Source organism: Triticum urartu, unplaced genomic scaffold (assembly GCF_056163025.1).
Source record: "Triticum urartu cultivar PI428250 unplaced genomic scaffold, HENAU_Tu73 scaffold2, whole genome shotgun sequence".
In the NCBI taxonomy this organism is placed as follows: Eukaryota; Viridiplantae; Streptophyta; class Magnoliopsida; order Poales; family Poaceae; genus Triticum; species Triticum urartu.
The window spans coordinates 13,742,749-13,752,149 of record NW_028260368.1 but is presented as its reverse complement, the minus strand read 5'-3'; positions in this window follow the sequence as shown (position 1 = coordinate 13,752,149).

The following is a 9,401-nucleotide window of genomic DNA, read 5'->3' as shown; positions in this document are numbered from 1 at the left end:
AAAACGTGTCGTCTACTTCCAGGAAATGTTCGGAACAGAGAACTTTCTCTAATCCAACGCCGTATTCTCCGAAGATTGAGGAACAAGAGGAGATCCATTAAAAGAAATCTTTCTCGGAGAGAAAATCTAAACAGTAACATCAAATCACAAAACTACACGAAAGTTGTCTCTTTATTATGGGGATTTACCCATAAGGGAGATGCACAGAGGAAGAGAACGAACTTCATATATCCCTTTTTTACTCAATCAAGAAACAAGATCGGACGTGATTCCGGTTCGTCTCCATTTTAGTGACACTCTTCCTCAAGCAAGGCAGCCGATAAGTCATCGAAGGGTTTGTTTGAATAATGGACTGGTAACCATTACTCATTTGAAAGTTTCCACGGTGATCTAATATCTTTTAAAGAAAATGACGCGAGAACCCGCGGTTTTGAAATAGGAGATCTTTCTATATCGACATATCAGTTGGAAAAATCATAGGCAAATTCCTATCGGCCATATCAGTTGGAAAAAGAAGAGGCAAATTCCTACCGGCCAGAATCTGGAGAAGAACAAAAAAGAATGGTTCCGCTTACTCACAACTCAGAGGGGATGCCGCTTACTACTCAAATCCAAGGAATTGCAAAATTTGCGTTCTTATATGCAAGAAGAAGACTTGAAAGAACAAAGAAGTTTGGATCCGCAAAAGTATGCTTAGGCAGTTCCTTCGCTGAGCACAACAGAATGAAGAGGAATTTGTTTCATTTCAAATACTTCTTCTTATGAAAAGAGGGAAGGAGAAAAACCGAAATCTTCCTACTCGAACAATAAGTCCTTTTGTAGAAAAGTCTTCTTTATATAGTAATTCGACCTATTGCTCCGGATCCCCGTTTACTAGGAAGATAAGAATCAAAAGGATCGAACTACCTACTCATTATTCGGAGGTGAATCATAGAACACTAAAAGCTGTGGTATCTTATGGACCTAACATAGGTCACATCCCTCACGACATAAGATTGAAAGATCCAAACCTTCCTCTTCGGAGCGGAAACGGACGTGGCCAAAACATATAAAAAAAGATCGGCCTAGTCGCTCATAGGGACATATCTATCCGGATAGAGGATAGTCTAGATCAATTTTGAGAAAATCTCTCTCTATATAGATAGGTATCTCTGTGGATAGAGATAAAGATAGGGATCCCTATAAATCGAAATATATGGAAAAAGTGCACTTTTTGACTACTATACTATTTCTTAGACTTTTTCAAGGAAACATCGTTTTTTCGATTTAGACTGAATTGGTCGGAGCGTAGACGAGCAAGCAGAGCCCAGGAAAGAGGTCAGATCGTCATAGAGCAGTCGACTATAAGTATAAGACTGCTGGCCTGAGAGAAGGCAGTCTCTCTCGGGAAACATGGCCCAATTTCTCTTCTTTCTTTTCACACGGGCAACAATTGGGAATAAAACAGACCATGAACATGAGTTTAAAATGTAAAAAAAAGGGAAGAGTGCATTCTCCACTTTCTTATCTCGAAATGCGTAATATAGTGATGTCATGTGTCTGTTTCTCTGAAAAGGTGGGTCGGCCCTTAGGGCAAACAGTAGTGCCAGGTTCCATTGTGGAACGGTCGTTTGCCGGTGACCTTTGTCCGCTGTAGTACGAGTGACTGGCGCATCGCATCCAATCTCTCATGTCAATGAGTCAGTTAGAAAACAGCTCCAAATGAATCAGTGATTTCCCCTTTATTTCCCTCGGAACCAAGGGGAACAAGACGAGATTCCGTGTTCACTTATCGATTCCAAAATGAATCGAATTCGTGAACTTTATAACGATATTACTCCTCTTCCTTACGGCTCCCTGTGCCTAGTGATTTCTCGTGCTCGATTCATCCCATTCTAGTATATCTACTCGGCTATCCTTAGAAAAGTCAAAGATAAGGAGCTCAACCTGTGGAAATCCTACTACCATCGGCTGTCACATTCGTTCCCACTTACCGCAGGGATGGATCAAGTAACTGGTGAGTCTTTTCAAGGTCAGATGCTTTTTGGGCTTATTTTCTAAAAAATCTTCATTTTGATCGAAAAAACCCGGGGTTAGGCGAATGCGCGGGTACTCTTGATCTGGCTGCTCCATGTAAATTTCCTCATCCAACTCCCCATTTAGGAAAGCCGTCTGCCCCATCTGATGAACGAGAAGACCGTGCGAGGCAGCCCGTGATAGTAGTACCTCGAATGGTGGTAAATCTAGCCACAGGTGAGTAAGTATCAAAGAATGCCTACTTTTGCTGCTATGCGGATGGAGGACTTTTGGGCCTGGCATTACGAGAAATCGGGACAGTTCTCTGTCCGTTCTGCTTACCGGATGTTGATAAAAACGAAGCAGCGACGGGTACCCGTGGATCCACTATGCAATAGACCACTCGGTAGTGTTGCCATAGGCGGACACGCAGAGCCCGCACTGTCAGATGGGAGAGCGCCAACGGCCTTTGGACGATGTCAGGAACGGGGGACCTTGAAGGATCAGGAAGAGAAACATCTGAGCACCGTCAGACTCATCACCGTCGGAGCCAGCGTTGTCAGGCGCCTGAATAGCATGGGATCAGTCCATCATCGCCCGCAGCTTCACTTCACTTCAGTTCCAGCACAGCATACTAGGGAGACCACGGGGAATGTGAGAGTACTGACATATGACCCAATCGCGACAAAGCCTTGTGCTGCAACAAACTGTGGCTAGGGATAAGAGTTCCTCGGCTGCAACTTCCAATAACTAAGCTCGCGTAAAAGTAATAGTTAGCGGGTCTTGGTTGAATAGTGGATCTTGGTTGAGAACTCATAGATAGAGATTGATCTGTTTGCTCTCCGCTTAGTGGTTTCTTACTCGGTCTCCTCATCTGAATAGATGGTCGCACGCTTCAACTAGAATCCAAACCATAGTAGAACGGGGGCTCAAAAGGAACTTCAGAGCTGGAATATATAATCTCCAGTAGTACACTTAGCCCTTCGGCCTTATTTCAACTTGAACATGAATTTGCAGCACATTTTGGCGTTATTATATTAACATAAGCATTGAACACTGACGGCTAGCCCATACATGCAAACACAAGAAATCAAACCAAACAAAGACACTTAGCATAGGAGATAGATCGGAATCAAACTAAGACAAAGAACACCTGACATGAAACAAATGTCTCCAGACACTTATTGAATTTAAACCAACCTTAGAAAACTAAAAAGAGTCTACGGACTCTTCTATTCTAGCGAGATGCTAGACGAATAAAGAGCACTTGCTGCTCCACCCGCAGCGCTTCCTGGCCTCTCCTCCAAACCCTCTATGCGCTCTCTGGTAGCGCGAATGCGCGCTTCTTTCTTTGCAGGATCATTGTTCTAACACTTCTCAACTGGTTGTTTAGCACTCTACGGTGCCCTTCAATCTCATTTTCAGTTGCTCCGTTTCGGTAGCAATTGCAGAAAGCCTGTTTGCGGTTGCAGCATCCATAGCAATGCGTGCTAGTACTCAATTTCTTGTGATGAAGTGAAGATATCTATATACCATTTATAGAGTGGTAGAGTAATATCGCCATGCAGTACGAATTGCATGGCTGCATGCAGCCTTTATGAACAAACAAACTTTGCAGAAGCCGTTTCACCTAATCGATTCCGTCGGCGGATCATCCACGTCACGAATTGAATGGCAGGCACAATTCTTACTAGTTCTCCGCCCTACTTTTTTCAGTTGAAGGACTATCAGGCCTGGAAATGGAAACTTTGGACCCGGGAGACGGTTTGATGTCTCGTACATAGCCAGCCCAGGGCGCTGCCCATAAGGGTCACTGTATGTAGGTTTTCAGCTCTAAGGTCCCCACTCATCACCAATCGTTGGCCCTCATCCCGCATTGGAGCATAGCGTTAGTATCTTTCGGTGTATCAACAACATAGGCACCTGATCTATTTGAACTTTAAACCACAAGGGAAGTTTTCACATAAGCTGCCGGATTCCCTTTCACTTAAAGCCATTCCAACAATCTATTCGTCGTAAGCCTTCTAGCAGCAATCCAAACGTCCCTCCATCTGCATCTCCCTAACAGTCTCTGCACGTGGATCTCTTCTACTAGTGATTCAATTGGGGCCAATCCTGCCGCATCCACTTCCTTCTATCAATTAGTGGAATCCCCAAAAGCGGAAGAAGTTCTTTGCGCTAAATACCTTCTTTGCAAGCCGTGGTCCCACAACGGACCGAAATGGCCATCAGAAAGCAGATTCATTTTATGATAGAAAAAGAATCTGCTTTCTTCTGGCACATGTATTTCTGAAAGGACTCCATCTTTGGAAAAGCTCGTTTGCACCTTGCATCGAATTAAACCACTCCTTTCACCGCGGATAAAGACTTGGTGGGTGGGGATGAGACGCTAAGGTAGGGTTCGGTCTGGATGAAACTATCTTTAACACGAGCTTCTTCCTTGTGCGAAGTACCAACTTATTGGAATTCAGCATTGCATATTCACTACCGAGATCTCTTATAAGTTTTGGGACCAGAATGAATTCTTCCTACAGACGCCGTAAAGGGTGCGGTTTAGCAACCAAGCGTACAATGACCGAAACCAACAGCTCCATCATTTCTGAGAACTTCTCTCTCGCATAGAGGAGATCTTGGCACTACTTTATGTGTTCAATCCAGGGAGCCGCCCTCTTCTTCATATCTTGCTTGATATTGGTTTCATAATGAAAAGAGGAAGGAGTGTCGAAGCGATGTCGCTTCTCTGCTCTCAGCTCTTTGCTCGAGATGATGTGATCTGATCGATCAGTCTAGAATCTGTAACCAATTGGCTAAGTCGCTAAGTCATTGCGGACACTTGCCATCCTCTCATATCGAAAGACGAACAACGACTTCCGGGGTAAAACGGAGGGCTAAAACCTGAGCCTCTTTTTCCATCCCAGGGGGTAGCGATTTCAAGAGTACTTGGTTTAAAACTTCCAGTTTTATTCAAGTAGTTTCACTCGATGAAAAATGCATGCAAAATGCATTCTATTGCTGATTCTCTGTCAGGCATTACACCTCTGTCCCAAGCTGTTCGTGTTAAGGTGGCCGATGCGCTGAGTTAACTTCCTTGTTTCTTCTGCTTGATTTGATCTTTGCAAGTATCTGCTGATACCGCTCCATCACATCAGCCAAGGAGCCCCACATTCCAGAGTGCAATGAATGCAACTCAGAAGCCATTCTTATCTGTCTATGCCCCATATCTTGGATCCGGGTCTGCGTATGAATAGTATTCGTATCACAGCCGAGCAAGAGAGATTGACTTACTCATTTCAAGCGGAAGTGGGGATTGAACCCAGTAGATACCTAGCAGCTAAAAGAGGTCCAAAGCACCGGATATGGCTCAAATAGTCCTTATAGAAATGATCTACGAACTATAACCTTTCGATAAGAAAGATTAGTTACACAAGATATATTATTCTTTCTCACTTCCCTTAGAAACCAAAGGGAGAAGGAGTGGGAGTTGAAAGCGACAGAGATAAAGTACCAGCAGCTGCAGTCGTAGGTGGAAGCCTTTCTTTCTTCTTGCACGTATTGAGCTTGGCGCTCCTTGAGATCTCGGAATAGCTCCGAACCAGCCGACCTTGAGCGGGTCTCCTCAAAACCACCGTAACTACCCGCTGCGAGCCATGGTCCTTGTATGCTAAGGCGGAGATTAATTAATTGCTGCCACAGCAGGCGCCTATCTGTAGACAGATTGGATCGATAAATATAAAAAAAACTTGTCAAGCTTTGCAAGGTCCCCTTCTCAGAACAGCAGCAAGTCAGCACCAGGTCAAATTCTCCAATTACGGTAATATACCATAAACAATCATCCTTTAGGAGCTATATTATCCCTCTAGGGGAGCTAGTATAGTTGGCCATAAGGTCACACCCCTTCTTCATTCCATTTTCTATTTTAGAACTTCGGGTTTCAAAGACTTTTCCCACAATAGAGGCTTTGTTCTTTTTGAGCAGAAAGAATGAATCTAGTATCGACGGAATGGTATCTATCTTCTTAATATTCGTTTTCCAGGGGAATGAGCCAACCCACACAAGAGTGCCTACTAGCTTGTCACGAACGCAGAGGAAAAAGAAGTAAGATACCCCCGCCCCCGAGCCGGGACCCCTTCTTCTTGTACCGCTAGTGGTCTTGGATGAAGAACCACAAGAGCAACCTGAGGTAGTCGAGGAGGAGCACAAGAGCAAGATGGAGGTTAAAATGAGACAGGTGGTAATACTTCTTTGGAATTGCCGCTTGCACTACGCAGAGAGACTAGGACTAATGCTGGAAAGCCTCCGGTCCGATATGGCTATGAGCATGACATTGCAAATTGAGTTTCAGACTCTTATGTCTCACCCGCACACAAAGCATTCATTGCATCTCTACAATCAGTGTCTATTCCAAAGGATTGGAAGGCTGCAAAGCTGGATCCCCGGTGGGAAAGAAAGACGCAATGAAGGAGGAGCTTGGTGCACTTCAGAAGAACAAGACGTGGGATCTTCTTCCACTCCCAGCAGGAAAAAGAGCAGTTGGATGCAAATGGGTGTTCACCGTAAAACAGACTCCAGAGGGTAAGGTGGATAGATAGAAGGCAAGGCTAATTGCAAAAGGTTATAGGAAGACGGAGATAGACTATGATGAGACCAAAGCACCAGTGGCGAAGATGGGACACGGTGAGAACCTTAATCTCATGCGCAGTCAACTTACTTTGGGTGGCCTTTACATCAGCTAGATGTGAAGAATGCTTTTCTTCATGGTGGTTATTTACAAGAAGAGATCCATATGGACATTCCTCCAGGTTTTGGAACAAACAGACTGATGGGAAGGTGTGTAGGCTCAAGAAATCTTTTGTATGGCTTGAAACAGTCGCCACGGGCGTGGACAGGTTCAGGAGAGTTGTTTGTGGTATGGGCTACTCTCAGTGTAATGGAGATCATACAGTACCGGCATAGACGAATCCATATCACCATTTTGGCGTGTATGTGGATGATATTGTGATTACTGGAGACGATGTTGAGAAATCAAATGTTTGAAGGCAAGACTGGGAGAAGCATTTGAGGTAAAGGATCTTGGACCTCTTCGATACTTCCTTCGGATTGAGATTGTTCGGTCGAAGAAGGGGGTAACATTAAGTATAGTGAACAGGTAGCTGATTGTTTTACTAAACGAGTAGGTCCTTGTGAGGGTTTAGCAATTTGTAACAAGATAGGCATGTTAGATATCTTTAGCCGGGGGAGTGTTGAGTATTGGGCTGGGCTGTATAGTGTGTGTTAGGCCCCATGGCCCATGTACCTTGTATGTATAGCAGCACATAGGAGCAATGGAAGAGATTGATGATCACTCATCAAATAATACCCATGAAACGAATCCAGACTCAGTGAGTGGTGAAGACCACTGACCCCAATAGGAATACGGAAGACCTAATTATTGAAGAGAATAGTACAATTAACAACTAAACCTAAAGGGATCCACTTGTCACAGAAGCAGTCTATAACTAATAGGAAGCGCCTATCTCTTACTTGATATCTGATTGATCTTGCAGAGCCGAATTGTTTGAACTTGATCGACCTTAACGCTAGTTCAATTCCAGACGACATCATATAATATACGCGAGGCTCAACCAATGATTTTGATTAGACACTTCTCCTTGTTGAATGAGAATGAAGGAAGAGTGCCGAACGACTAAAGCTAACAGCCAGCCCGGATACCTAAACTGAAGAGGATGTCCCACCATAGCAAGATATGATACAGACCAAATTAACTGGTAAGCCAACCTTCCCCATTGCTTTTCTTTCAACTAACTAGAAAAAGAAAGGGGCTCTTACGCGACTAGGCCGAGGAAACCTCCACTACTGGCTGAACTGAAACACATCATCCCATCCATTCCATCAAGTAAGTACGGGTCCCCAGTGACATATTAAAGAATGCCAACTTTCTCCCAACCGGTCTGTGAGAAGAAATGCCTAGATACTCGGTATGAGGAGAGCTCGGTAAGCAGGCAAAGAGCAGGGTTTGGTAGGCTGAGCCTCTTCTGGGGCAGGAAATTGGTCTATACCCACAGTTGCTTTTGTTTTTTCGTATGGCACTCTTAGGGTGATTTGCGAAGTTGTTGTTTCTGACTGTAGCCCTGTAAGAAAAGAAGTGTGTCTGCATCGATCGCATCAAGATTAATCTATGTTATTTTTCATACGCATTTCATTTCACTGGGCTGCGGTTGGCCTTAGCTTTAGTAGCAGGGTTGGCGCTTTCTTTTCAATGAGGGAATGGCTGGCGCTATCACCCATGGCACCTTCATCCTCAGCAAGAAGTGAGTAGTTGGCATTTCCGGTTTCCGAACAAATGGATACAAATTGACCTTGTGGATCCGAATGATACCACGCCTGGGAGACTTTCAGAAGAATAAGAAGAAGAAGGCGGATTCTATTCTTCAAGTCAAAGTCAAGGGCTACTGGCAGTTCCTATCAATAACGATCCTTTGGATCTATAATCATTGAAAGAGGTCTCTATATTACAACAATTGAGAGTTGCCTCTTGCTATCACTACCTCGTACCAATCAAGGAGCTCTAAAGCATGCTGAGCTGGCCGGGCGGGATCACTAGCTTCCGGTAATATGTGCTTGTCACTTCACTCGAGCCTTGAGAGAATCCGCCAAAGCCTATATCTACAAAAACGAAAGAGAAAGAAATAAGCAAATCTGAATAAGTTGATAGGAGGGAGTGCGGTGTTCTGTTCAAGATTTCTCTCAGCCTAAACCTTCAAAGCTAACTAGTAGGCTTTGGATCCATGGCTCTGACCTGGTGAAGGTACTCTCCAGTAGCAAAAGTGAGTTCTACGAAAAACAGTGATTCTGCTTTCCTCCGCAATTTGGCCCATAGTAAGAAAAGGTAAGGTTGCGTAAGATATGGGAACTCGTAACCGACTATCGAACACAACTGAGAGTTCACTACTGGTCAAGTACACCAATTCCGCTCATGTTAAACTTACTGGAAAAAAACTCTAGTAAAATGGTAAGATGAATCAGTCAAAGGCAATTCAATATCCAAATCATCATAATAAAGAATAGGGGCCTCGATCAGAGCATATACTACCAGATAGAGAGCGAGGCAGATGGAGGGGATTATGGTTCCAATTTGTTGCAGGTGCTTTCGCTGTAAAAGCAAAGGAACTTTTCAAGAGTTTCGATGAATTGAAAACCGGTTCTGCTTCGCTCTTGCTTCGTGGTCTTGAGCAAGGAACTACTCCAGATTCGCACCCTGATGTTTATTGGAAGGAAAAGCCAGAAAGCAAAGAGGTTTGGTTTACGTATGGTGGAAGGTTACATTTTCCAGTCGGAACGACGGAGCTCTAAATAAAAGGTATGAAATCCAATCCCTTATCTTTCTAAGCGTAGGGATGAAAGCCAAG